Here is a 9,305-nt window from a genome sequence, read left to right as displayed (position 1 = left end):
GGGAGCTCTTCTTAATATTTTGACACCAAAATCATGTCGATACACCTTACCGACTGCGAGTAAAGCCACCCACGCTTTAACTTGACAGACTGTAAATAACAAACAATTCTTTTATTAGTTTTGATCCTAACACACACGAAAGTAAGTTTAGCATTTAATATGGAAGCACATCCGAAAAATAGTCGCGTAGTGCGCAAACGCGAAATCGCAGATTCACGGTTTTTTAAAGAGCGCGCCGAGATAACAAGTATTCGCGAACTAACCTCTAATCAGGTTGAAACTTGTAACTATAACTGATGTATTTCGTATTTCGTAATCTAGACATAAAATTTTCCTACTATTTTTTTAATTATAAATAAATTTATATTAGTAAATAACGTAAATAATAAAAATATTGTTAAAATCATAAATTTGCAATAAGAAGTGAAACAGGAAATAGAAAGAAAAGGCAAACTAATCTGTCCTTTTCTATCGACGGTTCCATAGATAAGGACAGGTTTCAATTGTGCTACTGCCCTCGGTCGGTGGAGTAATCTTGTTCAAGCACATCGTGAATAGTGCCAAGTACCGATCTCGCACCTTTAATAAATATGTACCTAGAAATCGTACAAAGATTTTTAATCAACCCTCACATGGAAAGATTCCTGTAGTGTAATGGAAAATCATTTATTTTAGAGCGATAACGAAAAGTTTCCACTGTGACAATCACCTTCAGAAATTCCCAAGCGAAAACTTAACCCTGTGATTTTCTCAACGCACCTATTAACTTTATAGATCATGGTGACTTTTGAACACTGTGATTCTTGTTAACATTATTTTGACGAATAAAGTATTCTGAGTCGACAACCTGGCCATCAATTTGATGTTGGTGTACTTATGTACTACTCTGTAATCCATTTTGATTGTTTACGAGGAGGTTACTGGACATTCTGCGATTTCTTCTGCGGTCAATTCCCTAACCACGCCGCTATTCATGTTTACTTTTGCCCGCGCTGATCATCCAAAATCAGATGTAAATATTGCACAAAGAATCGCGTTTCTCTTTAATGATTTTTGTAGTGTTGCGCCGGCATCGCCATTAGACGTTGATAAGACAATTTGTTCTCCGATTGGCATAGGATTCACTAAATGTTTTCTTGTTCTCAATTGGATTGGTCTGTCGGGACAAAAAAACATATATTCGGAGTTCGAATATCCAATTCGGATTTTTGTAGGGAATAAGTGGAATCATTGCAAGATGTTCGAATTTATATCTAAGCACACTTTGAAAATTTTTCCTGAGATCAGATAAACTCGTGGAGTGTGAACGTATTTCTAAAACAAGGAATACAGTATTACATATTTGTTTTCAGTATCTACAGGACTGGTCGTGGGAAAACCAATATTTATAAATAACGTTGTATTTGAGGAGCACAATTTCTTCAACAACTAATCATTAGAAGCTCGCCTCCCTATGAGCTTACAAATATAAATACATGATTAATGACATATTTTATGGAAAAATGTATAACAGTTGTTTTAAATAGATGCTTGTATTGTATGCATTCTGGCAGCAGTAGGTTAGAGACGCATTTGGCCTTGATAAGACGAAAACATCAATTTCGAGAACTATTCTGACTCACGTGAACGAGAAGTTGTCTTGTATCTCCTGATTTCGGTAGAAAAATTCGAAAAACGAGCAAGATCGGCTAAGATTCGAGACAAAGTTTACAATTTCACGTATCACGTAAATTTGAAAATTAATGCATCGAAATAATCATAATAAATCGAAATAAAGTAAAACTATTTGAGAAAAACATATCACTTAAGGGGACGGGGCCGGGGGTATTCAATACAAATTTTGTACTTTCTGCTAAATTAATTGACTTTTAAATCGAAAGTGATGAATTTTCAATAAAAACAGTGCGTTTTCAATTTATACAATCACTTTTACACATTTGTAAAAATTTGTAGAATTGATTACCTTTCTACTAAAAAACACTATTTTCAAACATAAAACATTAATACAAAAAGAACCATTCTTCACACAGTATTCGAATTTTGAACCAAAGAGATAAATTTATAAATAAATATTTGCATCTCCAAGCAAAACATAAATTTGTCACAGGCAAAATTAAAAAAAAAAACGATTTCGCAACAAGAAATACATTTTTAGCAAAGAAGATGCATTTTTGAGAATGTAGTTTACTTCTTTACCAAACAATTTTAAAATAAAATCAACAATATTCCAGCAGGAAAATAAATGTTTCATATACTGTTTGTCGTTCCATGTAAGTAGTCAAATTTGTACTTTAAGAAGTGAAATTTCAAATGATAAATGGAAAATTTTTTCAACAAAATACATGAATTTCCAACTCACCATGTGCTTTTGGTACAATTTGCTGATCTTGGCTAGTATGTTCTGCAGGAGTCGGATGCATATATGTATGGTGTCCAGAATCCCAAACATATATAAGTTCCGGAGAACCCAAATAATTTAATATATTTGTTATTTCATGAGCATTAAAACCCTCAATATTTTCAGGAGAAGGTGGGTTACCCTCATTTTCTGGCCTTTTTGTTAATTCTGTAAAAAGACTGCTGATATATACAAAACTCATCTACCCTAATTCAAACGATCTACATCTGCCAAGTATTTAAGAAACTACTTTTCTCTCATTTTTTATTGACATATCCTGGTTTCGCGACTATACATTACAGAGGTTGCAAAGGTAGAATTATACGTTGCGATTTTAGGATCTTCAATTATTCATTTCATGAGAAAATTACTTAATGTGTTGTATTTAACTGTACTTTAGTGTGTTACGTATTTTCAAGTCGTTATATCAAAATCTGATATTAGCTTTTCAAACTTAAAAATGGCGGATCCAATATGGCGGAAATAAATTATTAAAAATGTTTAGATCTTCATGAAATTGGTGATACTTAGGTTTTTGTCATCGCTGATTTTAAATCTGATGTTAGAGTTATAAAATCCAACATGACGGGCATGAATTCTGAATATTCGGATCATGTTTAAATTGATGATACATGGGTTTTGGGGCTCGCTGATTTTGAATCTGAGGATCGATTTTTAAAAATTCAAAATGGTGCAAATATTAACAACCCGATCAAGTACTAAATTTTTTCGTTCATTTTCATTCGTGTTTGCGAACAGCTTTCCTACTTGTAGTTCACAAAATTTTGCACTGTGCGTTTATTGATGTAACGAATTAGTGTGTGAACTACGACGGATCGTTCTCTAGTTAGTCGAGTTCCTTCTGAGAGTTTTTGAAGGAGTATTTGAAGAAATTGTTAAAAACTTTAGAGTCTTTCGTGATGGAGTGAATTTAGAGTATGATTAGGGAGGTCTTAGTCTGCCGCTCTGAAAATTTGTATTAATAAATCGATAGTGGCTGAGAATGCTGAATTTCCATTGACTTTTCATGAATCTGGCAAACTCTAATTTTAACATTTATAGGAAAACATTCTACATAACCAAAAATGGTTCTTAGAGCCGGATATGTCGTTAAAAGGCTATGCTGACTATAAAAAAGTGGGTATTAGTTTGGAAAAAAGACCATTTGTGAAGATTCAAATAATAATCGCCATTGTGCGATCTTTGATTGTCACGTTCGACGAAGAAATTGCGGTTCACGTTTAAATTTAAGTGCTTATTAAAATTTAAGCAAGAGCGTTTTGTATAACACTCAAGAATAAGTCACTGCGGTTGAACTAAGTGCATTGGATTTTCAATCATGGAAAAATCAAACATGTTGTGATAAATAACCGTGAAAAACGCATAAGTGCAAATTTTAACAGTATATACACTTGAGGTCACCGAACAAAGTATAATTGCTACCAGGCGAAGTTATTTCGCAATCTTGAAGATCACGCTCTCTCTCTCATAAGGTTTTGAGTGCCCTCTTTCTCTCATGAAGTATTGGTAGGAACTTTGAATTAATTACAATTTTTGAAGTTATTCAAATGAGAACTATTTGTATGATTTGGCCACAATTTATGCGAAGCTACATGAACACTTTTATTCGATTTCGAAATTATGTATTTTGTTCTCGCATACTCAACTATTATTTCTCGAAAAAAATTTACATTTTTGTGAATTGAGCTTGCAGCTCCTAAAATTATTACCAAAAATATTCTCGCAGTATAATTTTTGTTGACAATTGCAAGAAAAAAATGGAGTTTTTACTCTCAGAATTAACAGAAGTTTGCCAGTCAACATTGAGAACTGAAACTGATTTTTAAAAGCTAGGCAAGTCCAAAATTACCATAGATATAGTAAAATCCAGAATTAAACTCTTGGACCAAAGATGAGAGAAATGTGAAAATTCACATTTAAAAATTAAGCACAACAACTTTTGAAACATGTAATAATTACTGACGCTAATTTTGTTTCCACATGCTAAAGTCTAGGTATAATAATAAAAGAGCACTCATTTCAGCTCATTTACAGGAGTTTTTAAGTCTCCCGAATGTATCTAATAATGTTCTTGAAGATCTCAAACGATTAAGCGATACTACCAATGAGTTTCTGGCCGCTCTCAAAAATTTACTCCGTCCAATTGATAATTGGAGTGATTTATTAGTATTTTTAACTACTAAAAAACTGGATACTCAATCGGTAAAGGAGTGGGAGATGCAAATTGGTACCGAATCGTATTATCCTACTTACAAAGAACTCGATACGTTTTTAGAAAAATGTATTCGCGTTGTAGAAGCGATACAAGCTTTGAAGATTAATACTAAAATGAGCTTACAAGACAAGAATAAAAATGCTAAACAATCAGGGTTTCGGAGTTATAATGCATCTTCTATCTCCAAATGCCTTTTATGCAAGGATAATCATCCATTGTTTAATTGTTCTTAATTTGAAACACTGTCAGTTGAAGGATGTAAGGAAGTTGTCACTCGCCATCACGGTTGTTATAGTTGTTTTACGCCTGGTCATAGGCTTTTAACTGTACAAGCAAACCGAAATGTATTAAATGCGGTAGGAAACATAACACCTTGTAGCATCTCAATAATTTTTAATCTATCACAACGCCATCAGCTGATACTACGTCTCTACATTATCAATTTCCAGTTCCTAGTTCTTCTACTTCACCAGATAATGATACTGGTGATGTAGCTCAGGTGGCTAGAGCAAATCATGTCTCACTTAATAACAACTCAGAAAATGATCTGTTATTCCATTTTTTAAATAATCACCCAAATCGATCATGCTCAACATTAATAGCAATAGCAGTAATTACCTTGAAAGCTGATAACGGGAAAGCTAATAAATTTCGGGTTTTATTGTATCAAGGCTAAGTATTTAAGGATTTAAGGTGCGGATAAATATGGTTCGTGCTTATTACCTGGCATACAGCAGGGTGGGTTAGACACTCTTACAGCTCAATCTACCATTTTTTGTTGGATCTTGTCAGGGCCAGTTATGGAAAATAAAAGAGACAAGCAGTCCACTTACAATAAATCAGAGTAAACCTTCTGAAATCTTGCATGAAGACTTGACTAAGTTTTGGGAATTGGAAGAACTCCCTAATAGAGACCCCCTAACTGACGAAGAAAAGTTTTGCAAGGAACGTTTTTTCAGGACGCACAAACGCACAAGCGATGGACGGTACTTAATATGATTACCATTTAAGAATGAGCTCCCAATAAAAATCGGTGCCTCCTTCTCTAGAGAAAAAATCGCATTGGATAGGGTTCTACGACGATTGAATAAAAATTCAAAATTGTTCCAAGAGTATTCCACTTTTTTGTATAAATATAAGAAACTAGGACATATGAAACTTGTGAGAGAAGAAGAGCTAGATAATTCTATTCAGATTGTTTATTCACCACACCACCAGGTTTTGAGAGAAAGTAGTTCTACTACTACTAAAAGAGACAAATTTTGGTAGATGCTCGTGACTGCAATTATCAGCGAATTTTATGATGCTCAGCTGATAACAATGTGATGGTCTATCGATTTTTGACTCTCACTTATAGCACTGCTTGTGCGCCTTAATTGACTAATAAAGTAATTAAGCAATTGGCTTATGATGAAGAAAGTAAGTTTCCTTCAGCTAAAAGTATCCTAATAAGGAATATCTACGTAGATGATATTTTGTTTGGTGCGGATACTAAAGTATAAGCCAAAAAGAAGCGACAACAGGTATTTCAATTGTTGGAAGCTGGTGGTTTCCACTTGCGAAAGTGGGCGTCTAATGATTTAGAATTATTGTTAGATTTTCCTTCTGGAAAGCGTAAGAGAGCTATAGATTTTCCGTTAGCTTAAGATGCTCAGCTCAAAGTTTTAGGTTCATTTTGGATCCTCAATCTGACTCATTTCATTTTAAGGTAACTTCCCGTCCAGTGGAGACTTCAACTAAGAGGACCGTTTTTTCTTTAATAGGTAAATTATATGATCCGATGGGTTGTTCAACTCAAGTAATACTAGTGGCTAAGTTACTGATGCAGGATATTTGGCCACTGAAGCTTGATTGTGATGAGAAGTTCCCTAGCGAACTTTAGATTCATTGGACTGATTATCACAATGCTTTAAATAAAGTAGAATCTCTGAAAGTTCCTAGATGGACTAGTCAACTGCAAGAACATATAAATTATGAGCTTCATGGAATTGCAGATGTTTCTTCTAAAGCTTACTCCGCTTCTGTTTATCTTTGAATTCACAGTGAAGATTTAAATAATGCTCAAATTAGCTTATTAATGGCTAAATCTAAAGTGGCTCCTTTTAAATACTTGTTAATTTCACGTTTAGAATTATTTGAGGCAGCCTTGCTTGCTAAGGTACTCAAATTCCTCATGGATACGATATCGCTTGAAAATTTCCTCACTTTCTGTCACACTGATTCAGTGGCTGTTTTGGATTGGCTCGGTAAGTATCCTTCAAATTTGCCAGTTTTTGTAGCTAATAGAGTTTCGCTAATTCACGAGATAGACCCTCGTGCCAAATATCGATATAACTCTACCAAGGATAATTCAGCGGACTGCGTCACGAGGAGACTCTCGCCGGAAAAGATTCTGAGTCATCCTATATGGTGGCAGGGCCCACCGTGGTTAAGATTTCACTCAACAAAATAGACAGATCATCGCTTCAATTCTCTGAAAACATCTAATTTAGAACCACGAGTTCAAGAATGCCATCACGGGTTTAGTGAAATCAAAAGTCTATTCAAATTAATGTACAACTTTTCCTCCTGGCCTAATTGCTCCGAGTAACTGCTTTTGTAAGAGGTGTATTGATGCCTTTGTTTTCAAACACTCTAAATCCTCAAAGTCTAAACCTCAGTGTTTGACTCCTTCGCTGAGAACGCTTGAAATCCAAAAAGCCGAAATATTTTGGATTAAATATGTTCAAGTTAGTTCCTTCTCGCTTGAACTCAAGGATTTGAGCCAAAATGAGGGAATTGCACATAATTTATATCTGAAAAACTTAAATCTATTTTTGAATTCTATTGTCCTCTTACGATTAGGAGAATGGTTACGACATGCTCCTATCAGCTTTAATGAGAAGCATCCCATAATTTTACCACATCATCACCTGAGTAAAATGTTAGCCGTACATGCTCACATAAGATCCCAACATGGTGGTCTAAAATTGATCTTGTATACGCTCAGGCAGCTCAATGAATCTTAAGAGCGCGCCCTCTGGTTAAATGATTAATCAAGGATTGCTTCGAATGTGCGCGAGAAAGAGCGACTGCTGCCTTTCTTGCCGCCTTCTAGCGATTCTCTTCTAGGCGAGGAAGACCTGCTCACTTGTATGGTGACAATGGTACGACATTTCACGGGGCTGATAAGGAATTAACAAATTTCATTTTTAAATTCAGGCTTGATAGTAATTTACATAATGAATTCGCTAGCGAAGGCACCTCTTGGCACCATTTGAATGTCGTCTCATCAAAACAGTAGAGTGCAGACATCTACTACTGTCTCACACAGCGACCCGAACTTTGACAGCATTGCGCGTGCGCCGCTATCTATGGTTATAGTGGAAGAGGGGTGGAAAGCGAAGAGTATTAATGAGAGTGGAAGGTGACTGTACATTTTAGATCACCACACTCTGCCGCTTCCGGGAAGAAGTTTGGATATATCGAAGGGAAATCTACGTTATACAATGCGTCTTATCTAACAGTAAAAACGTTTTGTGTACAAGTTTCATCGTTTTCTGTTTTGTTTCCCGCGAACCCGACAACATAAGGACAACAAAAGCAATTACAGTAGTTCTTGTAAAAATAATATGAAGGGAATCTATATAACCTTACTAACCTGATATTAAAGTTTATCAACAAAATAATAAATTCTCACAATAAGTGTCCACCATAAAAAATATTGTTGCTCGTAAGCTGTACGCTGCTGCAAATCTGAAAAAATATTTTTGTTTTAGACTAGTGACGAATGGGTATCATTCGCTGAAGATGACGAAAACGTTTGTCGTGATTTTCGGATTTGTAATTCCTATTAAAAAAAAAAGAACGGCCCTGTATTTTAGGTACACTGTATATGTATATGTACATTAATGCATTTGATGGAAAGTTGTATGTATATAAATGATATATAAATGATGACTTCTTCTTTTTAAAACCCTAGTATTTATCGCTTTTGTACTTAGAAACTAGATCTTCAGGCATTATTTTAAAGCGTAAGACCGATTTTTGCCAGTTCCGCCCGCGTAACATTTATCAACAATTTGACGAATTATCAGAATTATTGCGAGTTGAAGTAAAAAATGCAACAAAATTTAGTATACTCTATTACAGGGTTTTTGATTTTTTTAACGCAAAAAGCACAACTTTTTATCTAGAGAAAAAGTGGTGCAATTAACTCTTAACCGGAACTGTGGGTTAAAAATACCCCAATAAACTTTTGAGCTCGCACTAACCGTACTAAATTTGATAATATGGACCATGTTTCATGTAACTTGAATTAAATTAATGGCCCTTAGACTAATTCCAATTTTTCCCAAATACCTTAAGCTACATTAGATAATTTAAAGAAAAAAATATTTATTGCGAGCTGCGCAAAACACGTTTGAACACGTAGGGTAGAAAACATGCATTGTGCTATTTACGTAATAAAATGGAGTTGTGTCAGTTAAGTTTCATGATTATGATTAAAAGGTTATATTTTAATATCCTCATCTTAATTAGCAGGTATTTGGTTAAAGTCGAATTTGACTAGGTCGGTTTTCATCAAATCTCTTGCTTTTAAGAGGCCCTGAGTAGGAGAAAATAATGTTTAAAAGGTTTGTGTCTGTACATATGTAGTAGGTAGTAGACACTATCACTTTCGAAAAAACT

This window comes from Belonocnema kinseyi, chromosome 2 (genome assembly GCF_010883055.1).
Source record: "Belonocnema kinseyi isolate 2016_QV_RU_SX_M_011 chromosome 2, B_treatae_v1, whole genome shotgun sequence".
NCBI lineage: Eukaryota > Metazoa > Arthropoda > Insecta > Hymenoptera > Cynipidae > Belonocnema > Belonocnema kinseyi.
The sequence above is the reverse complement of the archived record's forward strand: the minus strand, read 5'-3'. Positions refer to the sequence as shown.